Here is a 27,054-nt window from a genome sequence, read left to right on the forward strand (position 1 = left end):
CTATGCGACTTAACTTCTGAGGTCATCAGTCGCCTAGAACTTAGAACTAATTAAACCTAAATAACCTAAGAACATCACACACATCCATGCCCGAGGCAGGATTCGAACCTGTTACCGTAGCGGTCGCTCTGTTCCAGACCGTAGCGCCAAGAACTGCACGGCCACTCCGGCCGCCCGATGTAAGAAGTGAGACACTAAATCTGATGTAAGTTAACCAAATAAGGCATATTTCCTATGTGCGTGAAACTGGTAACCGCAACGTGCCATCGTAGTTGTGAAGTGCATTTTCTGAGGCAAGTCTTTCGTAACTGGAACGTATATATTTTGGTAACAACTACGTATTCTTGCAAATTTTTTTCTTCAATCAGGGAGAGCTACATTACAACCGGAGACGCGCGAGTGCACTAATTGTATGTACAAGTGTTGCAAATACTTTCTGTTTTAAATGTATTACGCTGGATGCGACGCCTGAAGAAGGAAAAACGCACAAACAAATCCCAGGGGAAAGGTAAGAATAAAAGGAATTCCAAAGAGACAAATATATGCCTGTATTGGAATTCATAGGGGAGAATACCCAGTATTACAAAAACATATTAAAGCCATCGCAACAACCAACAAAAATACCAAGTGAGGCCATCCTTGTTTAGCCACTTGCTTTTTAAGTTACCAGTCTTGAGATTCTACTGTAGACGTTTCATAACCCATCAAGAAGTTTTTCAATGGGTAATTAAAAATATTGAAATTGAACTTACTGTGCGCTCAAGTTTCGTGGCACTTAGATGGCCGCCTTTGTAGCACGAAGAGTTAAAATGTCGGCGCGACTTTGATCTATTTCTTAATGTGGTGCGCTTCTGCTGGAAAGTCCTGTGAAACATTTCATAATTGATAACGGAATTGCTCATACGCACGTAAACATAGGTAGAGTTATTGGGATTAATGTTTTGAATATGTAATTTCGTTATGATAAAAACTGGTAGAACGGATAAAAAAGCACGTAGAGGTAATACTGACACAAAGAAATGTCGAAAACGGCCACATGATGGAACCTAATGTCGAAATTACAGCCGGTGAGACAGTGAGACAGAAGTCAGGTACATCTGCCTTGACCTGAAACCGTTCAAAAACTGCCTTCAGTAACAGTTCCTTTCATAATGTTATGAAAGAGATTAGAAAATATTATGAAGAGTAGTACCGAATTGTGACAAACAACAGGATTACCTCATGAAAACGAATTTCGAACATTTAGCAAAACCTGTGGGTACGCATATGAAAGAGAATTGTGGCCAGGTATCCAGAGAATAGTGACATCAGATTAAATTAACATTAGTCAGAGTATCCAAAAAATAGTCAAAACAGATAAAATTGACACTGGGCAGGTAGAAAAAGACTATATACATCAGATTAACAGAAGTCTTACAGGAATGGGTTACGCAAAATTCAGTTGAGAAAAATGCACGAAATTACAGCATAATCAATGAAGCAATTGTCTAACGAGGTCGATGTGTTAAAGACAGCACATTCCGCGATGGAAACATCTGTGCAACAACAGTCAGAGTTCTGTGAAGTTAGGAAGGTAGGAAACGAGGTAAGGGTGGAAGTAAAGCTCTGCGCAGGAGTTGTGAATCGTGGCTGGGTGGTTGTCTTAGCAGAGCAATTGCTCCCGTCAGCCAAAGTCCCGACTTCGACCCTTGGTCTGGCACTCAGTTTTCAATCTGTCACGATGTTTCATATCAGTTACACTCCACTGCAGTGTGAAACTTTTGTCCTCTAACTGTTAGACCAAATCCGAAATTTCGTTGTGCAAGTGTGAAAGGTAATTAAATAAACCTATGATAGGCGATGCTGAGTGCTTGAAAACGACTTTTCATCTAGGTTGCTAAACCAAGAAGCATACATAAATGAGACACTCATTAGTGAATTATATGTGGCTGCGCAGACGGAAAGTCAAGAAATCGTGTATGAATGAAAGCGCGTAGAATGATACCGTAAAGAAGGAATTAAAGCTAGTCAAAGAGTAACTCTAACAGAAATACAATAATGTCACGAAAAAGTGAATGCGTAGATTTGTCACCTGTAGCAAGAATTACCGATAGTCAAAAGCACCAGACATGAGCCATCACCACTAAGGATGCACATAGGTGACATATACGAGTACAGTGAACACTAGCAGGTGTTGGACCGACTTTGTCAGCCACTCTGATGGAAGAAAGCCTTCAGAAACACCGATAGATGTGCGTTCCAGAGAACAAGTCTCCACAACCTGTTGTTTGCGTAAGAGAATGCAAAGGTAACTGACATCAGTCCTAGAGTGAACAGAAAATAATTAAATTAGTAACAGCATATATACAAATAGATGCAGCCCTATGGGCTACAGACGCAAAACAAAAATGTCTTTCACTAAAAGTAGTTCAAGAGAGCTTTCTTTGAACAAGTACTGGTCTGTATCGAATAACGATCGTGAACCATACAACGCAAAGCATGGCAGTTTAAGGAAAAATGTTGAATGGTACTTGAACAAGATGAGATACTGGGATGAGGCGATGTCGCATAAAGACATAATCCAACTTCTGAAATAAAAGTTACCTACACGTATAAAAGGGAAATTAATACATGCACAGGAAGCAGATCTGGAATAGTTCATGTCGGTTCTAGATTCGTTAGACCCCATTTAAAGAGCAGTTTTGGCAACGGTGCTAGCCAACCAGTGGTGCTCATCACAACCACCTTGAGACCAGCAGATGTATTGCAACGTTGCTCAACAGCACTGCAGGACTACAGAACTCCAACAGAAATCAGAAGAACGCTCAGTATTATAACATGGAAACGAAAAGTGACCGCAGTTTTAACGCTGGTTACAATTATTATCTGCACGATAACGGAAAGCCAAACTGGCACATTAGAACACTTTGGTATACTGTGTAAATAATGCGGGGCTACCCCAGGCAAACAATGTGAAAGCAGGAGCCAGATGAAACCACGATTCTGACAATAACATGAACTGGTCGCATCCTGGCAACCAAAACTTATCGCGTTCAAAGATGTAGAGGGATTTATAAATGGCGATTTAGACAATTGAGAGGACTTACGTGGTGACATTTAGGCATGTAAGTAACTCAGCATGAAGTTGTTCAAAGAAACGAAACACAATAAATGTGTGAAAATACAGCTGAGGTGGTTTTCGTTAATAATTAACAGTTAGCACGGATTTGGTCTGTGACCTGCCACCATTTAGTGACAGCATGCTGATTTTTGCCATTGGACGGCTTCGCGTTTGCCTCAAGATTAAAAAAAAGAAATCACACTTTCTCTTACCAGATGCCACAATGTCGAAGAGCTGATGGTCAGTTAGAACACGATGCAAAAGCTCTATGTCGTCAAGCACATGGTCTTATCTTTGGTCATCTGCCATAGCTTTCGGGTTGGTGAAGGTTTTGGTCAGCAGCAATTCCTGGGTAATGAAAGTGTGCGAAGTTTCAATTCACAAGTGGTTTGAGGTCATTCGAACACTAGACCCCCGTTCGGAATTCAGCGTATCTCGTACACGCAGCACAGTGTCCTCCAGCTGGAGGATGGTTGTCGCTCTCGAGTTTCGTCTTCCACACTCTCTCAACCATCTTTGAAGCACTTGGTACCATATCAAAATAGCAGTATCTGATTCACTTCCAATTCCGAACTATTGCTGGATCATGGCAAACGTCTCCGGAGTATGTTTTCCGAGTCCTACACAGAATTCGAAGGTAGCGCTGATCGATGTAACGCACCATTTTTGACCTTACACCGAGCCTACAGGCAAGGGTACATTGCAACGACAATACGGGTGGCTCAGAAGCTCGTTGACGCCAGGTGCCTTACTAAGGTGACATCGTCCAATGAACAGGGTGATTATAATTAAAGTTAAACTTTCAAACCGCTGTAGAAATAACACCACTGCTCAGAATGTGGTCCAATTGCGATGGAATATTACCAGAGAAGGGGAAAACGTATGGCAGAAGACAATTAAATACTTACCAAATTTAGCAATAGATGACGTTGTAAACATTGTAATTTAATAGCGGTCGACTACAAATGACAAATGAATCATGCAACAATCCATAAGGCACACATTTGATGTTAAACAAACAGTACCATTCAGTGTGCATGGGTGGACAGGTGTGATACTGGTAGTTACGCATCCATATCTACTACGGCAAGGTCATACCACATTAGATGGGAAAAATCGGTTTTTAATTGTCCTGAGGCCAAAAGGCGCATAAAAAGTATTACTCACATCGGTTTTTAATTGTCCTGAGGCCAAAAACAGCATAAAAAGCATCTATCAAAATGAAATTGGATTATTGGTTCCGTGTGACTGGCGCAAAACATGTTCAATATGCTGTCCACCGTTCCCTGCAACAGGTTGAAATCGAGAAACAGCATGTTCCACAACTGATCGGAGTGTTTCTAGGCCATGTTCAGAATGTGTTGCACAATGTGTGCCCTCAATGCAGCTTAGTGTGCAATCGGAACACTGAACACAACATCTTTCAGATAGCCCACTAGCCAGAAGTCACATGTATTAAGATCAGATGATCGGGACTGCCTGGCTGTAGGAAAATGACGGCTGATGATTCTACCTTTTCCGAATTGGTACTTCAACAGCTCCTTAACTGTGTTTGCAATGTGCGGAGGTGCGCTACCTCGCACAAAAATGTTCCCATCCGCACATCTACGCTGCTGGAGAGCTGGAATGACGTGGTTGTGCAAAAGACACTCATAGCTCTTACCAGTGACGGTACAGGTAACAGGACCGGAAGCACCTGTCTCTTCGAAAAAACATGGCCCTATGATAAATGATTTTCCGTTGCCCATATTCGAGCATTCTGTGTATCGACATATCCTGACAGATGGAAGTGGGCTTCATCTGTTCACAAAATCTGCCATGGCCAGTCCTTGTCCATTTCCATTCGAGCAAGGAATTCTAAAGAAAAGCTCTCCCTTGCTGCCAGGTCAACAGCAAGCAATTCGTGCACACAGGTAACTTAGAATGGATAGCAAAGAAGGATTTTTCGTAGAATTTTACGCACCGTGCGTTTGTACACCACCACTCGTTTCATCCTGCATTTCCGTGTCCACTGCTTCCACTGACGTCGAATCAATTCGTTTCCTCCCTCTACAATTTTTCCCATATTTTCGAATTTCTGAATCATTTTCTCCACAACCACGGCAGTCATCGAACCAACGCCTTTTTTCAAACCCTTCAGTGTCGGGAACTTCTGTAGAGCGACCTGAGCACAGTCATCATTCTTGTAATACAGCTTTACAAGTGGAGCACGATACTGCATTGAGACAGTCATGGCGAACGTCGCAGAAGCGAAAGGAGGAAAAGCTGTGCAGCCTGCTTGTTTATACCTACTTCAATGGGTCGTGAGCATGACAAGTGATTTTATTTACGTATTCTGACACAGCGCCATCTATTAATTAATTCCCATATTATTTTTATCCTTCTGCCATACGTTTTCCCCCTTCTCCGATAATATTCCATTGCAATTTGACGTCGTTTTGACCAGTGGTGTTATTTCTATATCGTTTTGAGAGTTTAACCTTAATTACAATTGCCCTGTGTATTGGAATACAATTCCACATATATTAAATACAAGGCCTTAGGGGACGTAAGCTGCTACGTGGAGCACATGAAGAAGACGTGAGTCTAAAGATGTGCATGATCACCTTCCTGTAATCTGTGATTTCTGACATCAACCACGAATGTTGGAAAATCTTTCCTTTTGACAGACAAACCGCAAAAGTACGATCAGAGTTATGGTACACAGTTGGGATACGTCTAAAGTTGAGTAATTTCCTTCCCCCCAGAAGTTCAAATACTGATTCATTTTCGAATATGTTTATTACTTTTCATGTGATACTCTAGACCGTAATGGGAAAACCAGTCAGTGCGCGAGATACTATCATACTGAGAATGATATTTCACACAATGAAACTATTTGTAACAATACGAAAAGTGCAGTAAATAGGGTGAAGTAATTAATTGCAGAAGCAACGCTTTCTTACTTTTGTTTTACTAAAAATGATGTTGCTAGTCTACACCACGATTGCGGCATAACTTTCTCTTGTGGTTGTACTTCATCTCCATCACCATAATATTCTTCATCTGCTGTCATAAATACATCATTAGAGTCATCTCTATTGTGTTTGCATGTGTTATTCTTCTGTCCGAAGAGTGATTCTAATCTTTACAGCGGATGATAAGTAATGCCAGTTCCCTGTAGAGATATCAAGACCTGTCTCTTAAGACTATTCTTCCATACAATCTAACTGAGAAACATGCTGACAACTCCAATGCAAAATCGCAACTGAACTGATTACAAGAAAGTGTTTGAATTTACACCACTCCTCACAGGATTATGTATAATGTGTTACTGGGTCTTAAATATTATTCTAATACCAGAAGGATCTCTATTGGAGGGGGAAAATCGTACGCCTCGCTGATATATTATAGTGTTGTTGCCTGCAGGCATTTTGCATTAAGGAGTACTTCCTCTGTAACATATTAAAATGTAGTTGCCTGGAGGCATAATGAGTTACGTTTCAAGCGTATTAGGTGCTAAGCATTAGGTGTTATTGGGTCTCAAATAGTATTCTAACTCCAGATGGATGTCAGATGTCGGAAGTAAATACTGAATTTCCTCTGTAAGGTATTATATGGTTGCTGCCTGGTGGCGTAATCCATTAGCTACTAATTGTTATGTGTTACTGTGTCTTACATAGAATACTGACACCTAATGGATGTCATGTCACTTACTGGAGAGGGGAACAAAGTATAGTATAATATCATTGTCAGGGGGCGTTAGGCATTATTTGTGATACAAAGGCGTTAAGTGAAAATAGCAAATAAAAGTAACCCATAGAACAGAGTTCCTGGGATAGGGAAAACATAACAGGGGAAAGGAAATACAGTACTAAACTGTCTATAGCAGATGTTGAAAGTGAGAACATTCATCCATGGCACCTCTGGGCCATAGTCAGCAAGTTGCTGCAGGAGGATTGAAGCTGGACTGCTGGAACTGTTGAAACTCTCATCCTAAATGCTCTGCTTCAACGCTTGAAGACTGAGAGGGTTGTTACGATGCACGATGTACTAGAGGGCTTCACACTCTAAGTAACCGCACACAGACAGATCAAGTGACCTGGGTGGCGAACTAGCACCACGACCAGATTGACCTCTGCCAACAGTTCTGTCAGGCGTGAAGATTGTGTAAATGTGCTCTTAGGTTCGGCCAGCTCTATGGGCAGTTGCTCCAAGCTGTTGGAAATAGATTTACGACAATTCCTCCTCCGTTTATGTTGCCACAAATTAATGTACAGTCGTATCCACTCGTCTGAGCAAATTATATTTGCCACACACAGTATATATAACATATTTAGTAGATATTAATCTCCTCGTCATTGATAGCTATATATTTAACTAAAGCTGTAGGTAGGCAGACATAAGTTATTTTATAACCTTTTCTTGGTCGTGACTTCTACTCCAGCCAACTTCTGTGTGTTCTTATTACTGGAGAATGACAGTAGTGTGACGGTCAATGACCAATGATGGTCAGTGATCATTTATCGATAGTGATCGCATTAGTAAAACTTCCGGGCTGAGTGGCCGTGGCCGATATGTAAAACTTCTTCTTCCTGACGTTTCGTTGCCAACTACGAGCAACATCTTCCGAGTTGTGTCAACGACTGGCTGCCAGGTATATATTCAGCTCGTAGAGAGCACCAACATATATCACGTGGGGGCGACTGTGAGTCTGTCTTTGAGTAACGTCATTATACTCGATTACATTGTCACATCGTTGTTGCAAAGTCGACCGCCATATCTAACTTTTTATCTAACTTTAAGCCTTCCACTTTTCTATTAAAATTATTGTTTCTTTATGAATTTCTATAGCTTATCTATACATGCGTGCGTAGCAATGCGACGTACTGGCTATCACGTTCGTCTCACAACATTTTATTTCTTGATCACCGTCTTTAAAAACATATTTCAGTTGATTTCTGGATATGTTCCAGTTGACAGTTCCTTTCGTGTTCGGTTAAGCGGGTATCGACACTTCTTTTCGTTCTTCCAATATAAACCTTTCCGCAGCTACACAGAATTTAATGTACCCCAGAAGTTGCTAAGGGGTGTCAAACGTCTTGTGCCAATCTTAAACACTCACAAATCTTCTTGGTGCGTCTAAAGCTTGTTTCAACCTGAAACTTGGCCACAGCTGCCAGTTGTTGTTGGCGAATGTTGTCAGACACTTCTCCTCTGGGATGGACTGCTCGATCTCTCTTGTTGTCAGCGTACACATTTTTCTTAAAAGCCGTTCGCAAACGATTTAGTTCATCTTGCAAATCTTACAGATTATATTATCTGGGTCCACCAATGTTTTAGTAACACCTGTCTTCTGCCTGGGATGATGGTTCGAATCCTTATGGAGGTAATGATCAGTGTGTGTATCTTTTCTATAGACTTGATGCCCTAGTCTCCTATCAACCCGTTTAATTACTGGTACATCCAAAAAATAAAGTTTTCCATTACTCTATTTCTCCATAGAAAATTGTATCTTTGGATTAATACTATTTAGGTGCCCCAAGAAACCATACAATTCCGCTTCACCCTGATTCCATACCATGAAAGTGTCATCCACATACCAATACTACTTCAAAAGGATTTCTCTGGCAGACTGCAGAGCCTGCTATTTCAAAAAACTTCTTTAATAGGTTATCAACAGCTGTACTCAGAGGCCTGGCCATGGCCACTCCTTCAGTTTGTTCTCAAAACTCATTATCATACTGGAAATAAGTCGTGGACAGACAATGTCGGAACAGAGCAACTGTATCCGTGGGAAACGTATCAACAATGAATGAAAGGGCTTCGTCGACAGGAACGATGGTCAAAAGGGATTCCACATTCACCCGGATGACAGCAATCTTCAATTTTTCGATAAAGTGCATACAACTTTAATGTGATTATCAGTTTTACCTCTTGAGTAGGCGATCCAAAGGCACTCACTCTCGGTCTCAATGGGACGTTAGGCTTACGTATCTTCGGTAGCGCATATATGCTTCCGTTCTGCATAGATATTTTTTTATTCTCTGTAGGAATGGATGACATTTTTATTAATCGATTGGTAGCTCCTAAAAATTTCATGGTAGGATCCTTCTGAAGTTTTATATAAGTGTTAGAAAACAAAACGTCCCTGATCTTCCTATGGTAAGTCTCACTCTTCTTCACGACGGTAGCTTTTCCCTTATTAGCAGTAAGTACGATAATATTCTTGTCGGCATTAATCTCCCGTATCGCCTTCCTTTCTCCTTGAGACAAATTGCTGCTACGTGGCTTAGCTTTGCGTAGTATCGTGGCTGTTTCCATCCAGATGTCATCAGCAGACTGTGGTGATAACTGACGAATCCCTGCCTCTGTATTAGCTACAATATCCTCCGTGGGAACCTTTGATGGAATAATTGCAAAATTACCTCCTTTCACGAGAACAGAAATTTTTTCTTTAGATAATTCCCTTCCCGACAAATTAATCACCACATGGGAATCATCTGTAATTGGTGTATCCTGTCTGCCCTTTTGTAAATTATCGAAGTTTTTATGCCTATTACAAGACGCTTCTCCATTCAGTTCCATAGATACAAATGTTGGCGTGTCCACCTTATTCCAGTTACAAAACTGCTTTGCATTGCTAATAAATAAATGGAGATTTAACAACAGACTGCTAGTTACCACCAGTCCTCGACATGTTCCATGAATCCGCTCGTGTAGCAGCGCAGCTTCCATGCGAGAGTAGATACGATTAGCCTGCGACAAGTGAAACAGTCTTCTCACCTTCAAAAACATCGAAATTTTCCCAGTGTCACAACAACGTAGCAAAAAAGTAAACGTACAAAGTTGAGCTTCCTTCTTACGTGGCCTCTCCAGTCGTCATATCATAATCGACATTCCCCCCCCCCCCCCCCCCCCCCCCCGTACTGGCATCACTTCTTCTTGCTTACGTTTCGTGGCCGACTGCACGCAATATGTTACTACGTGAGACAACGACTGGCTGCCAGGCCACTGAGGTCCCGTTCATACAGAGCGTGTAGAAGGCTCTCCACCACAAGTCACGCGGGGCTCACTGTAAGTCTATCTCTGACTAACGCCATCATTCTCGATTGAAGGTAGTCGAAACTCATGTCGTTGGTACAAAGTCGACCGCCACATCTTCTCTGCCGGCCAGTGGCCAAGCGGTTCTAGGCGCTACAGTCTGGAACCGCGCGACCGCTACGGTCGCAGGTTCGAATCCCCCCTCGGGCATGAGTGTGTGTGATGTCCTTAGGTTAGTTAGCTTTAAGTAGTTCTAAGTTCTAGGGGACTGATGACCTTAGAAGTTAAATCCCATAGTGATCAGAGCCATTTGAACCATTTGAACATCTTCTCTAACTTTAATCCTTCCTCTTTTATATTAATATTATATTATTGTGTGTTTCTGAATCTCAATTTTTGGATGTATAAGTTATTATACAGGCAGATGGGAATCTAGGGCATAAAGTGTATAGAAAATATACACACAAAGACCGTTACCTCCACAACAATTCGATCCATCTTCGCAGGCTGAAGAGACGTGTCATTAGAATATTAGTGGACAGAACTAATAAGATCTGTGAACTAGTTTATTTGCAAGATGAACCAAATCGGATTTTAAGAAAAACGGATACGCTGATAACATTATATATGGAGTATTCCATCCCAGAAGAAAAGCGTCTGACAACATTCAGCAACAACAACTGTCAGCTGTATAAGTTTTCTTCTATTTATTAGCAATATTACGGACCGTATTGGGAAAGTTGTGGACATGTTTCAAGTTGAAACAAATTTTAGACCCACCAAGCAGATCAACGTGTGTGCAAGACCGGCGAAAGACGCTCGACACCCCTTAGCAACTCCTGGGGTGTATAAAATTCCGTGTAGGTATGAGAATGTTTATACTGGAACGAAGACAAGAAGTGTCAATACCCACTTGACCGAACACAAAAGAAAGTGTCGACTGGGAAATACCAACAAATCATATGTAGCGGAACATGTTTTTAAAAACGGTGATTATGAAATAAAATTTAGTGAGACGAGTGTGTTAGCTAGGACACCTCATTATTATGCACGCATGTATAGAGAAGGTATAGAGGTTCAGAAACACACAATAATTTTAAGAGTAAGAAGAGGAAGGCTTGAAGTTGGATAGCACTTGGCGGTGGACTTTGAATGAATGATGTGACAATCGATTGCGTTGTTCGAAAAGGGTTCTATTTCTGTGTGTGCTTCTAAACCAGTTTAATGTTGTCAGGGATGTTTTTATGTATATATGTATATAATTCATGGCAAACTCAGGGACGTTAAGAGAAATACGGGTATGCTGCCGCATCCAGTAGTGACGAAAAGTGACAATTTCTTGTTCAACAGCAGGTGGGAAGAATATTACTTAATTGCGTTATGCCCCGCCACACCCATGTCATTAACACAACCTGCAATAGCTCATTAACTCGCACGGCGACAGCCGGTCGCTGCCTCGGCAGTAAACCTTCACGCTTCCTAGAGGCAGGTGCATCGAGTTTATAACAATGGTGTTAGCTGCTAGTTGTGTCAATCTGAGCGAGTGTGTATTACACGTATCCGTGTGTGTTACAAGTAACCGTCTCTGTCATATTTTCGAGCACAGTCAAACTTATAAGTCCCTGTGTTTAAACAGATTTAGCCTGGTGACCAAGATAAAGAATGAGCATCACATTTCTGTTGTGCTACATGTTACTGCAAACTAATTCAGTGGTGGAAAGGTAAAAGGAATGTGGCGTTGTTCGTTGTGTCCATGGCGTGGAGAGAACCCAAGGATCACATCAATGATTGTTATTTCTGTCTAACAAAAATTCTGGGTTTTACAAACATAGAACTGAAGAGGCACAGTGCTGACCCAGATCTTCCTTCACCAAGAACGCCAGTGACAGCCTTCCAGTTGCTTAAAGAGCTCCAGGTCAAATTCGAAGTGACAGTGAAGTAAGTAGTACTGAAGAAATCACTACACAAGTGAGTCATCGCCAAATTTGTTAACACAAGCACATGTAATTGCGTCGAAAACAAGTTCCGAGGGTTTGTATTTACGTGCAGATAGCTGCCACCATCCTGCCTAGACAATGAGTGTTCTCCTAACTTTGACCCACAGAGCGTATATTAAATCTGACGAAAGCAGTCTGCAAAATGAACTTTCCCACTTACAAAGAGTGTTTGAAGACAATGGGTACTCTCCACAGCAAATACAGAAGGAACTGAAAATTAAACCGAAAGAGGACACAACGAAAGCAGAAGAAGACGAAGAAAACTTTAAATCGATGGCCTTCCTGTCATATGTGGGTAGCCACTAATCAAAAACAGAACGGATTCTCAGCAGACACAAAATAAAAGTGATTTTTCGTCCTCCACCCAAGACAGTAGGACTCGTGGGCTCCGTCAAAGATGATTTGCTGCTCCGAAAATCTGCAGTTTACAAAATTCCATCTGAATGTGGCCTTTCTTACATTGGACAAACAACTCGTACTGTCCAAATAAGATGTGCAGAACACTGGAGGTACACAGGACATTTACAACCTAACAAGTCAGCAGTGGCAGAACACTATATTGACACTGGTTACAGTATGTTGTGTGACGACGTCGAAATTTTGGCAACTACACCATCTTTTTGGGACTCGATAGTCAAGGAGGTAATTGAAATCCGCTTGACGCCGAATTTAATTAATAGAGATAGTGGTTTCAACCTTGATAAATCATGGAATCCGGCACTTACTGTAATAAACTCACAAATACGCCGTCACAGTGCAGCTTACAATGACATATCGACATGCCAACACTGATCGACTGCGGAATCATAGATGTAACACGCGCATTGTACACGTCTCTGCCGCCGACCAACGTCTGTGGCGCATCTGCATCTATGGCCGCATGCGCAGTTGCGCGGTAACGAGTATAAAGGGATGAAGCGAGCTCTGGAAAGGCAGTCTTGCGGTTCACTCTGAAGATGGCTGAACGTTATACAGTCGACATGTTAGAAGAAGAAGAAGAAGGAGAAGGAGAAGGAGACTTTTTGCGGCTGCACACCCGAAACTTAATGGAACAGTCAAAACCTGAAGACTACATCCTTGTGCTACACCTGTTTAATACGAGCATTTTGTTCTTTGTTGTCCACTCTTGTTATTCCCTCTTGGCTCTTGTACATTCTGTATTTTACCCGCCTCCCTATTTTTCTCAGAGTTTCGAACACCTTGCAGCATTTTACATTCTCGAACACCTTTTGCAGGTCGACAAAGCCTATGTGGATGTCTTGATTTTTCTTTAGTCTTGCTTCCATTATCAACCGCAACTTCAGAATTGCCTCTCTGGTGCCTTTATCTTTGCTAAAGCCAAACTAACCATCATATAACACATCCTCAATTTCGTTTTCCATTCTTCTATACATTATTATTCTTGTCAGCAAGTTGAATGCGTGAGCTGTTAAGCTAATTGTGTGATAATTGTCGTACTTGTCAGCTCTTTCAGTCTTCGGAATTGCGTGGGTGACGTCCTCTCGTAAATCAGATGGTGTATCGCAGTCTCATACATCCTACAACCAATATGAATAGTCGTTTTTTTGCCAGTTTCCCCAATTTTTTATAAATTCTAATGGAATGTTATCTATCCATTCTGCCTTACTTTGTTTTAAGTTTTCCAAAACTCTTGTAATTCTGATTCTTATGGTGGATCCCCTATCAGCTCTACATCGACTTGTGATCAGCTGAAGTTTCCAATGATTTCTTCGCAGTTACTTCTTTGAACCTTTATTTTTCTTTCCAACTTCCGTGATTTCCCTTTTTAGAGAGTCCATTCCTCTTAATCTGAATTGCCTACTGAGCGATTCCTCATCGCATTTCCATAGCCTCAGATAACTCCAAGCATATCTCTTTATTCGGTATTATGTCTGTATCCACCTTGTTTTCACACTGATTCTTCCTGACTAGTCTCTTAAACTTCAGCCTACTCTTCATCGTTACTGCGAAGAGTAGGCTGAAGTGATCTGAATCTACGTCTGCTCTTTGGTATGTCTTAGAATCCAGTATCTGAGTTTGGAATCTTTGCCTGACCATAATGTAATCTAACTGAAATCTACCTGCATATCTTGGCATTTTCCAAGAATACCTCCTCCTCCTCCTGTGATCCTTCAATACATTATTCGCTATTACTAGGTGAAATTTACTGCAGAACTCAATTAGTGTCTCTCCTCTCTCATTCCTAGTACTAAACTCTTCTTCTACCTTCATCCTTTCTTCTACTTTGAAGTCAAATTCCTCACACGCAACGCTGTATTTCTGAATATGTACAATGATATTCCAATCGCGTCTGACTATTAGATTTTCGTCTCCCTTTACGTACTCAATTACTCTTTCACTAGCCTGATACACTTTCTCTGTCTCTTCATTTTCAGCTTGCGACGTCGGCATGTGCAACTGAATTATCGATGTCTGTGTTGGTTTTGCTGTTGAATCTGATGAGAATATCCTTGTCACGGAAATGTTCACGGTAACTCACTCTCTGCCCAGATTCTTATTCATACCCTGAGACCAGGAACGTTTAGATCATTAATCAACGACGGTACCTGTCCTTTTTTTATTTTGTTCGTTATTTTTCATGGCACTTGGTCAAGGCAGACTTCACACGACACTCGTTCAAGTTCATTGTTGCTTCCTTGACTCAGTTTTCTTATTGCCCTCTGACTGAACACGCTGAGCTGCCGTGCTGACAACCCGTGGATCACAAGTAAACTCCACGAATCCTAGTCCTGAACAAATATACTCAAAATCTCTAATTCAAAAGGAAATGGGATAAAGTGTTCTGTGACGTTACATGGCGTTTGATCCAATAACTAAGATAAAGGAATGAGTATAAGAAATTTCTACACTTCGGTCTCTGTTGCAGCCCTAAATAACCTTTAGACGGTAAACTCCACGAATCCTAGTCCTGAACAAATATACTCAAAATCTCTAATTCAAAAGGAAATGGGATAAAATGTTCTGTGACGTTACATGGCGTTTGATCCAATAACTAAGATAAAGGAATGAGTATAAGAAATTTCTACACTTCAGTCTCTGTTGCAGCCCTAAATAACCTTTAGACGGTACCGAAGTGTCATCATATTTAATGTGAATTTGGAACTGCGATGCAATCTTACGTCGTCAGATGGCGTTAGGCAAGTATGATTCGAGTCTGTTTGTAATTACTATAAACTGTCGCAGGAGGTGGTAATCTACACATACTCTCAGTACACAAATCTACTAGCAATCCACCAACACAGCAGACTCCACATGTCGGTTTGTAGTGACATTTTCGTAAAGCAGGTTCGCAATACTGAACGAAAATTTCGACACCCTTACTCCCTAAAGTGAATAACATCCTGTTCAATACCTCCATTTTCTTGTTGGATTGACTTGACATTAACCAGATGGCTCTGATAACCAAAGTGTAATTTCTACCTAGTTTTTAAATCACTGAAATAAAATCACATAGCTGCCATCTACACAGACTGCCGACACAGTAATGCGGAAGTTTTAGCAGAAATTGTCGCCTTCCACTTGAGCTATTCTAACAAAATATCTAATCGTGGTAAACGTCTGGCAGCGCAAAAGAAAAGCTGTGTTACTGAACCAGATTTTTTCATGATTTAGTAAACCACTCCCCCTCTTTCTGCCAACAGTATCAGTCTGTTGCAAACGCAGAAGGGAGCTGCTTCACTTTTGCACTTTCCAGTAAGAGCATAACCTTGGAAAAACGATTTTGAGAAAGAGTACGTGGCTGCCTGTCATGTCCAGAACAGTTTCTTCGCCATCGTCATATGGTCCCCAGATGCTAGTCGGCATCAGCACAGATGATCACGATGAATCGCACATTGAGACTGTGATTTACAATGGATGTTCCTAAGCTCACATTGCCTAGAATAAGATTATTTAACAACGCAGTTTGGATTTCAGCATTAATATATTCGATTCACACAGTAACAATAACTTTTGACCTAATGCAGTATAGGACATAAGGAATACCAAATATGTAGTCTACAACTATGGGCAAAATTTATACAGAAAATAAGGGATTGTTGCATTAATTCGAGACGATTTTGTTTGGTGTACTGGTACGCAGTTTGTTGTAAGTGTACTTGTAAACTGTCGCCATCTATATGAGAATCTACCACTGTTCTTTTTTGACATTTGAATGTTACATATTTGATAGTTTTATGTAGTGTTTTTTTATGAGTGAGAAACCACAGCTTGACATGAAAAAATGTTTAACATTCTACAAAATGAGGGTGGAGTGAGGTGAAACAAAAGAAACCGTTGGGGCTTAACGTGGAATTAGCGGCGACGAATGAAAATGTGTGCCTGTATGGGACTCGGACCCAGGAACTCTAGTTCACTGGGCAGTTGCGTTACCCACTGGACCACCAGGTCACAGTGGTTACCAGACTTTGTGGCGTCGCAACTAGTGCGCGATCACCCATTTGTCTATTAAAAGCTTTACTTCAGAATGTATGTGGGCTGCAACGTAAACCTGTAGAGTATTATACGGTCAGTAACGGACAAGTTGTGTCCTGCAGACTGACGTCACGACCATCTGTTGCAGCTGCGCGTGTGAAAGCAGTGGAGTAGTGCTGGCAGGCCACTTAAATTATACGAAACTAAAAATATTAATACTTATAAAGGAATAACCTGAGGAAAGTCTTATTTGATGTACAACCTTCTGTTGTGAAAACAAACAATATGTCAAAGTCTGAGATCAAAAATAGTCCTATTTTGGAAGTTAGTAAAATTCCATAAAAAAAAGTAATTTTCCAACAGTCAAGAATTTAAATAAACACAGTGATGTAATAGTTCACCTTCAGTGACTATGTACGATGATCTGATAACACTTTCAGTGTTCGTATATAAATTTGGGAAGTTTCAGTTTCAGAAAACCTCTGTGACTTTTCTGTAATAATGATTTCAAGAATTCTAAGTAAATATGTGTATTGTGTGTTAGGGTGCGTGTGAATGAGAATGTGTGCGTGATAGTATGTGGGACGTTCGGCATTATTAAAAAATCATTCATGTAATTCTCTACAGGAACTGGCAAGTGTTCCAACCCTATAACATGGGAACGAATCCACTAGTGGTTCCCCTACTAGTGAACGTCGGATGTCCAAGTATGTATGCTTATGTATAAGATACCCAGAACATTAGCGACTACATAATAAATTTCCAGCTGTAGAGTAGAGCTTATAGTTCATTTTCTTTTGTATATTTAATTAGAGAGTTTTATGTTACTTAATTTGATGACGTCAATGAGCCTAGAGAAGTGGTTGGTGCTTGCTAGATTTTGGCGCGAGCCGCGCCCTAGAAGTGAGTTCTCATTGGTCGTAAGTGCTGACAGCCAATGAGAAGCGAGACGGTTGGCCGCCTAGCGAGGAGATATAGTTTTGAGTGTGGGAGAGTGAGAAGGGGAGTCGCGGGCTAGCTTTGATTGGAGGCTGTTATGCTGGATGTGACTTTTCGCATTATGTGTAAGATGAAGTCTTGGGATGACTTCCGCCTTATGGTCCAGTGTTAATGGTATCTGGTAGTGACCAGAAACTGTTTATGAAAACTTTAGAGTGTTGTGATAATTCGTTCCGACGAAAATCGCGAGTGAACTTTGAATTATATAGCGCGGCGGTACTGAGTATTTTATGGCGAGCATAAACTTTTACTAAAGACAACCACTGAATATCGTGTGCAGAAGTAATTGGCCGATCATTGACTGTGTTACCAGTAATTGGTTTCGGAATTTGGGATGGTAAAAGTTCTGGCTGTTTTAGGTATGGTAATAACTGTGAGCAGAAAGTTTAGTAATTTTCGTAAATATGGGCTGGTGATCTTGTTTAACGGCAATAAAGATCTATTGAAGGTTTAAATTTGAACTTCATGTTTAAAGTACGAGTGACATCCCCTTTCAGAATCATTTCTTTAAAGTGCATAGAAAAGTTTCAGCAAATTTTACTTACAGCGGCCTCCGACGTGTAGCTATGTGGTTATAGTTCCCTCAACACTGCTTTTCTGTGATCTCGTAAGTAACTGCAGTCAGAAGTTTACGTGCGAAGATCTACCGCTGTAAAGAGGAAGGTGAACAAAAGTTATAAAAGAAATTGCATTGCAGCAGCAACGTATGATCCGTCGCAATTGGTGTATCGCACGCACGCACGTAAAAAATCCGTCGCAACTTGTGTGTAATATATCCATACGCCTCTCGTCCGATCCATGTTCCCATCTACCTTCACCTAATCTGTAGTCGACACCCATGTTCTTCATTCTCGCTTCCTTGAGATTCCCGCAGGATACTGAACCTAATTATGTATGCGCAGAAGGTGAAGAATTCATTACACATCGAGGAGGATTAATTATATGAACGCGTGCCATCTGTCCTTTCTGACATGTCCAAAAGTACAGATCCACTCATTCATGTAGAAAAGTTCAACGTTTGTGACATTTCTTCTTCTCTTCGGATTTAATAGAAGTTTGAAAGCGGTGTAGGAAACTCGAACAATTGTTCTCCGTATGGTGTGGGTTCCATCGAAGAAATCATGTCAGAAAAAAGCCTTTTTCCTTCATATAGGATAGCTTTGGTATGACTTACTTGCCATATTCAGGAATTCTAACGACTGAATTTCTGCTTGATTGTTAGATGACACACCGCAAATGAAATTTGTTCAGAATATTTAATTGAAATACTATAAAATATCAAATAGATTTCGCAGGATAGTTCTGTGTCACTCGAGGAAATAACCTATCACTGGGTTGTGAGTCATATTCTACAACGTTGCCAGTAGACATGTTCGACAATGTTGCCAAGCCCCAATTATCCTCTCAGCATGATGGAATATTTTTCCAAGGCCGATGTATTTCTAGAACGGCCTAGGGGATCAAAGACGCAACGGAAACAGCTACCAAAGTAACATATTCTTTAAATGCTACAGATGAGCAAATGTATGTAAGCGAACCGATATACCATAAATTAAGAGCAGGGGAAATTAATTGGATGGAGCTAGTCATTATGCCTGTCATTATTTTATTTTTGTTTTGTTCTCTAAATTATCAGAATAATCCAATCATATTTTATATATTCATTTCTACACATTGATCTTGCCAAAAGCCGAGAAGCGATTCTTCTTAGTGTTTTAGCTCTCTGCGGCACTCTGGGATGTTCTCTGGGTCACTTTGGGATGCTCTCTGAGGCACTCTGGGATTCTCTCTGGGACAGTTTTGCATGCAACTTGTTTAGTATTTGTTTATTTATCTCTCACCTTTTGATTTTTAATTTTTTTATTTTATTGCTCATTATAAAGTTGCGAAGCATCCTTATCTATCTCGTGAGATTTTGTGTTTAAAAAAGTCTACTTCTAATTTGACCTTAAATTCTTATCTTTTATGTCTCTAAATTAATTATTTATTAATTATAATATGTCTGTGGGTTGCAGGGGTTCCGACCCCTGGGGAGGTGGGTGGGTGTATGTGCATGGCTGTGTTGACTTAGGTGCTGCACCTACATACAGCGCCAGTGCCTACGTAGTTCGCTTGGCAGCCGCAGCGCCTCGGCGGATCGCGCTATAGTTTTAACTAAGCGCGATCCGCTGGAAAACTCAGCTTCCGGCGCCGCCATCCTGGATTTCGAGCGTGCTACTTCCTGCCGCGCCCAGTTAGCTGGTACTTATCTGCAGGAAGTGTGACGTATGGCGCTGCTCTTATCAGTACTTGCAGGCTGCTAACTCATGTTCTGACGACTTTCTGTGGCTGTATATTATGAAGCAGCTGCATTTAATTTATCTCGAGGCAACTGCATGTTTTACGCAGCCATGCAGTATTGTTATTCTTTATATTAGGAGTAAGACTAAATGTATCAACAGTCTTGTAGACTGGCAATCTTGATCTTTTTGTATATCTCCTCCTCCTGTACGGCATGGCTGTGTGCTCTGTGCGGCTGTAAGCTACTATAAGTGTTGAAACTTCCTGGCAGATTAAAACTGTGTGCCCGACCGAGACTCGAACTCGGGACCTTTGCATTTCGCGGGCAAGTGCTCTACGAACTGAGCTACCGAAGCACGACTCACGGCCGGTACTCACAGCCTCACTTCTGCCAGTACCTCGTCTCCTACCTTCCAAACTTTACAGAAGCTCTCCGCAGGAGTACCTCGTCTCCTACCTTCCAAACTTTACAGAAGCTCTCCGCAGGAGAGCTTCTGTAAAGTTTGGAAGGTAGGAGACGAGGTACTGGCAGAAGTGAGGCTGTGAGTACCGGCCGTGAGTCGTGCTTCGGTAGCTCAGTTCGTAGAGCACTTGCCCGCGAAATGCAAAGGTCCCGAGTTCGAGTCTCGGTCGGGCACACAGTTTTAATCTGCCAGGAAGTTTCATATCAGCGCACACTCCGCTGCAGAGTGAAAATCTCATTCTACTATAAGTGTTGATAAGTAAACAAATAGTAGTCATAATGAAGGGATAATAGTTATAATAATAGTTATAATGAAGGGCTTAATGTCAGCAAGTCCATAAATTAAAATAGATTAAAAAGAAATAACATGAAGCGACCATCAGCAACACCTAGGGGTACGATGGTGTGGATTGGCACGTGGTGCTGGTATATGATGATGCTGTTGATGATGGTGATGTTAGAATTGTAGGGCGCTCAACTGCGTGGTTATCAGCGCCCGTACAAATTCCAAACCATTGCTCAGTCCAATCTATCACTTTCATGAATGACGATGAAATGATGAGCACAACACAAACACCCAATCAGCTCGAGGCAGGTGAAAATCACTGACGCCGCCGGGAATCGAACTCCGGGCTCCATGCTCGAGAAGCAACAACGCGACCGCGAGACCACGAGCGGCGGACGTGCTGGAATATGTTGGGACTGTCCAGACGCTGATATTTCATGAAGTCCAACTCTCAGAATTCGTTAACAGTGTTAGTTGATAACCATATAATTGAAACTTCCCCAACAGTTAGTGAATGGAATCAACACCTTTTTGTACCCCACACGCTACACAGCTCCACTGCGTGAGAGTTAATACTGAACACGTCTTTATTTACTGCTCTATTCGATGGCTAATAATAAAGGTCGACTTACTGTCCAAAATCTTTCTTTCCCTGTACTTCAGCCTCAGCCAACTATCACATCAAATTAAATTCCATGCATAGTTTCCGATATCATGAAGGTGGAGGCAGAAATTGAATAATAAGTAAATAAATATATCAAGCTATCAAAATGGTATCATTCACAAAACATGGTGTTGCTCATGTGATTTCAGTCTTCATTTAACACCAATCTTAAGAATCAAACCATCTTGCATGATACTATGTGGATTACGTCCTGCTACGTGAAGCTCTGATGATGGGCTATGTGTGAACTGCTTAAACCAATATACTTTTTACAGACAATGGCCTGTTGTTGCTAGTTACCGAATAAAACGTAGAGAAACCATGAGGTCTGAATTCTTATAATGGTCGCAGAGTGTCTGTGTGTCTATATCTCACAACTCATACTTATGACTGTTAATCACAAAAATATGACCTATGCTTACAACTTTGTGTAGGCCAGCGGTTCCCAACCTTTCTGAGACTGTTACCACTGAATGAGATCAGATTCTATTCACTACTCTAAACAATATTTGGGATCTAATTAAACACTAGAGGGTAAGAGAGTTAGTATTCCTATATTTAGTGTGACAAATTGTTTATAGTACTTAGTTAATGCTCAATTAAGGAAGCGTTTGACATTAAACGAAAAAATAATGGGTCATCGGGGTGGTTCTAATTATTTTCCACCGTAACTTTTGGTATTTTAATTGATGTTCTCCATTGTCCTGCCATGTACCAAACTCATTCAGTTCTTCATTTTCGTTTGCATTGTAGTGGCAGCCTTAAGACTTCTGTTCTTAGATGAGCCCAAGAGAGTTCTAGGTTTTGCCAGTGGACGAAAGACACGTTTAACTTTATGCCTCTTCAATAATCTTCCTATTTTTGAAGAGACACTGCCAATGTATTGAAAGATGACCATTCCCATTTGTTCTTCACCTTCTTCCAGTTCCCCACGTTGGGTAACCCGCTCCGGGTGTAAGGCATGGCGAATCTCCCGTTCGGAATATTCACATTGTTGGAAAGTGGTACGCAGATGCAGTAGCTCATTGGATAAGCTGTCTGAGTCTGATATGGCTCGTGCTCTGTGAACCACTGTCCTAAGTGTGCCACTTCGTTGCGGAGGATGGTGACAGCTGGTGGTCTGTAAATATAAGTCCCTGTGTGTTGGTTTACGGTACACTACATGAACTTATGTGCAATCTTCTTTTCTCCGTACCAACACGTCCAGGAATGGAAGTTCGCCGGGTTTCTCCATCTCCATAGTGAACTTGATGTTGGGATGAAGCGAGTTAAGATGCTCAAGAAATACATTCAGCGATGTAGTGCCGTGAGGCCAGATGACAAAGGTGTCGTCCACATATCACCAAAAACACGTAGGTTTCAAATCCGACGACTGGAGTGCTCTCTTCACGACATATTCCATAAAAACATTAGCCACAATGGGTGACAAGGAACTACCCAATGCGGCGCCCTCAGCCTGTTCAAAGTTTTGTCCATAAAATAAAAAGTACGTCGAGGTGAGCACATGTTGGCATAACAAGGGCCATCGCGGAAGCTGGAAAGAAAAACATAAGTACAACGAAGGTAACTGTAAAGAAACCTTGGGTAACAGAAGAAATACTTTAGCTGATCGATGAAAGAAGGAAATACAAAAACATTCAGTGAAATTCAGGAATACAGAGCTACAAGTAGCTGAGGAATGAAATAAATAGGAAGTGCAGGGAAGCTAAGGTGAAATGGCTGCATGAAAAATGTGAAGAAACCCAAAAAGAAATGATAGTCTGAAGGAGTGACTCAGCATAAAGGAAAGTCAAACCAATCTTCGGTGAAATTAAAAGCAAGAGTGGTAACATTAAGAATGAAACCGGAATTCCATTGTTAAATGTACAGGAGAGAGCGGATAGCTGTAAAGAGTACAATGAAGGCCTCTGTGAAGGGCAAGATTTGTATGGTGTGATAGAAGAAGAAACAGAAGTCGATTTAGAAGAGACAGGGGATCTAGTATTAGAATCTGAATTTAAAATAGCTTTGGAGATAAGGCTGACGTGGTCGATAACATTCCATCAGAATTTCTAAAATCATTAGGGGGAGTAGCAATAAAACGTCTATTCATGTTGGTGAGTATAATGTAGGAGTCTGGAGTCTGGCAATACACCGTCTGACTTTCGGAAAAATATCATCCACACAATTCCTAAGAGTGCAAGAGCTGACAAGTGTGATATCTATCGCACAATCAGCCTAACAGCTCATGCATCCAAGTTGCTGACAAGAATAATATACAGGAGGATGGAACCGAAAATTGAGGATGTCTTAGATGACGATCAGTCTGGCAAAGGCAACGGAACCATAGACGCAATTCTGACGGCGGTTGATATTGGAAGCAAGACTAAAGAAAAATCAAGACTCGTTAAGAGGATTTGTCGGCCTGGAAAAAGCGTCCGGCAATAAAAAATGGTGTAAGATGTTCGAAAGTCCGAGAAAAATAGTTAAACCATATGGAGAGACGGGTAATATACAATATGTGCAAGAATATAATAAAAGTGGATAACCAACAACGAAATGCTCGGATTAAAAAGGATGTAAGACAGGGATGTATTTTTCACCCCTGCTCTTCAGCGGATGGAATAAACCATCTAATGAGTTCAGAATATGGATTGAGAAAAAAATCAAAGAAAGACGAAAGTAATGGGAAGTACTAGAAACGAGAACGTCTAGAAATTTAACATCACGACTGATGCTCTCGGTAGTTGAAGTTAAGGAATTTTGCAAAATAACAAATGACAGACGGAGCAAGGAGGAAATCAAAAGCAGATTAGCAAAGGAAAAAAGGGCATTTCTGGCCAAGGCAAGTCTACTGGTATCAAACATAGGCCTTAGTTTGAGGAAGAAATTTCTGAGAATATACGTTTGGAGCACAGGATTGAATGGTAGTGAAACATGGACTGTGGGAAAATCAGAACAGAAGAGAATCGAAGCATTTGAGATGTTGTGCTACAGACGAATGTTGAAAATTGGGTGGACTGATAAGGTAAGGAATGAGGAGGTTCTGCGCGGATTCGGAGAGAAAAGGAATATGTGGAAAACACTGAGAGAATGATACGACACCCGTAAAGACATCAGAGACTGACTTCCATGGCACTAGAGAGAGCTATAGAGGGCAAAAGCTGTAGAGGAAGACAGAGCTTGGAATACATCCAGCAGATATTTAAGGACGTAGGTTGCAAGTGCTACTCTGAGATGAAGAGGTTGGCACAGGAGAAAATTAGTGGCGGGTGCATCAAAACAGTCGGATGACTGGTGACTCAGAAAAAAAGAAGGAAACAGAGGTTAGAAGAACAGATTAAAGGCTGAAAACTGACTAACAATACAAGAAAGAAACAGAACTTACATGTCTCGTATTAAATTAATGTCAAGCGATAAAACTTTAGTCAGAATTTTCTTTTAGTCTGATCCTACCTGCAGCTCAACCTGTGTGAGTACTCCATAGCGGTTTGCCTCCCACGTTTCCTATTTTATTATCTCACAAATTTTGTGATTAAAGCTTCATCGTGTGAACGTTCTGCTCCTGATGGCAGTTTCCGGTCTACGTTTCAAAGGTTAACGTATTTGTGCTTAACCTCTCCTAAATGTCATTGTATCTTTCAGTACGTAGAATCACTTTAATGGGTCACGGGAAATGTGTGTTATCAACATTCGACATCTGAAGAGCGGTTTTCCTGTTTGTTTAAGTTGAACACTCAAGTGCCACCTTACATCTCACTTATAGACTGATGGTGACTTACGATCTAATCTGCTGAACACAATTTCGGACATGTATTATAGATACTGGAATTTGATAGTTCATACAAACATTTCTGTAAATGTGAATGAGTGTTCTGAATAGCTTTCGATAGGGCGACGTAGCAGGCCACTTTCTTTCAAGACAAATTATCGACATTGTATTAACGACTTAGGAGTAACAACTTGACATTGACGACGTGGCATTAATCACATCGCATACAGCCTACTCATTCTTATTCGATCCTGTTTCGAAGAGATTTCAATGTAAACTAACATTACACACAAAGGTAGTAACAAGTTGTCAGTTAGACAAAATTCCATCAATAGGGTCTATCAGAACATTTGAAAGATGGTTGTCTTAGTTAATGTGATAGTTTTGAGAGTGTCATGGTCCACAAATATGAGTTAATTTGTAAATCAGATAAATATTTTCAAGTCTAGTAAAATCGCTTCAAAACAGTCTTTTTAATTATAAACTTTGGAACTATGTTCGAGATTGGAGATGTTGGTCCGAGAGGTTGGCTTTACTTTATGAGAGTAGCGTCAGAGTGTGACAGCAGCATCTCTGTGGTATGTACTTGGTTTGAAATGGATGGAAGATAGCCAGCCCTGCAGTGGAGGCATCGTCATCTGGAGCAATTTTCTAAACAAGTACTTTAAAGAGAGACATTAAGTAGAAGGCTTATAATATAGTATGAATGAGTAAGGGTAACATTTAAAGGAAACGCAATTTGTTATAGTAGAAATTATTTAGTATGCTGATTGTTATAACAGTACTTACGCTTCAGAATTTCTGTACGAATTTTTTGTAACGAAGTTAAATGCTTCTACCTTTCGCTTCAGTGAGAAATGCTAAAGAGACATTTCGCGAATTAGTTCATGTGCGAGAGCTGGGAAAACTGTACTGCTGCTATGACTTAACGAAGTCCACCTAAAATTTAAAGTGTCGATTCAGTTATCTGTTTGTCGGTGAGACTAGTACCCGATTTTTCATTGGCACTGATGGTTTTATTTTACTGAACAGTCACATTGCAAATAGGGAGCTGTGTGCTGAGTAACAATTTTGAGTATTGATGAAATCCCATGTCGCATCGCACAACACGAGTACGATGAATTGAACTTAATTCTGACAGTCGGATTACTAACTTATGAAAAACAAGGTTCCAGCGCAGGCGAACGGTCCACTGAAAAACGATAAATTTCATTATCATTGTAGTTCACATTTCACATTCAGGGTGAGGCACGGTGATTTTGAGAGTGCATTTACGAGAATAATATCAGTGTAAGTTCAGAGCTTTAATGCGAGTGAACTTACTGTGCAGTTACAATAAAAGTTCTGGTACAGCAATCTTTTTCTAAACTAACAAAGGTACGCAATATGCAGGGGACGTTTAACATTAAGTATTTTGTTACAGAGTGGCATAGCGTACGTAAATTTTATTGAGAACAGATTCCCTTATTGCAATCGTATTGTTTGATCGGCAGGTTACGCAGGAATTCACATCGTGTGATGCCATGTTCACATATTACCATCTCAAATAACCTTCATATACATTCAGTCAACATTTCACAATTACTCAGCTTTGTGTATTTTATCGACTGACTTGACAAATATACAACTATTAAAAAATTTTCAATGATACTTTCACATGCAATGTTTTTTTAAGTTTGCTAATTGAAAAATAGCAATTCCTTAGAGGTAAAGCACAAGTATGCATTCCTCTATAATGCTAAAAATTATTACTGAATTACTTTTTGCCTCGTTTGCATATAGCACAAATATCGTAACTGTCTTGCACGTTCTCTAATCTCCTTTTCGGTACAGACATTTGGCACAACAAAATCGTTATCACAACTGATCACTAGAGAACAATAGCTCCAGGTGTAAATTAATACCACGATACTACATATACCAGGGAAGGTCTTATCATTAACGATATGTTCCTTAACGCTTGTAAGCTCACATTAATTACAGTAAGTCATATTTAGAAAACGTTGCCACTCTCTTTAGCATCAGACAGCTAATGCTACTCTGCCACATAAATCAAT

This window comes from Schistocerca americana, chromosome 7 (genome assembly GCF_021461395.2).
Source record: "Schistocerca americana isolate TAMUIC-IGC-003095 chromosome 7, iqSchAmer2.1, whole genome shotgun sequence".
In the NCBI taxonomy this organism is placed as follows: Eukaryota; Metazoa; Arthropoda; class Insecta; order Orthoptera; family Acrididae; genus Schistocerca; species Schistocerca americana.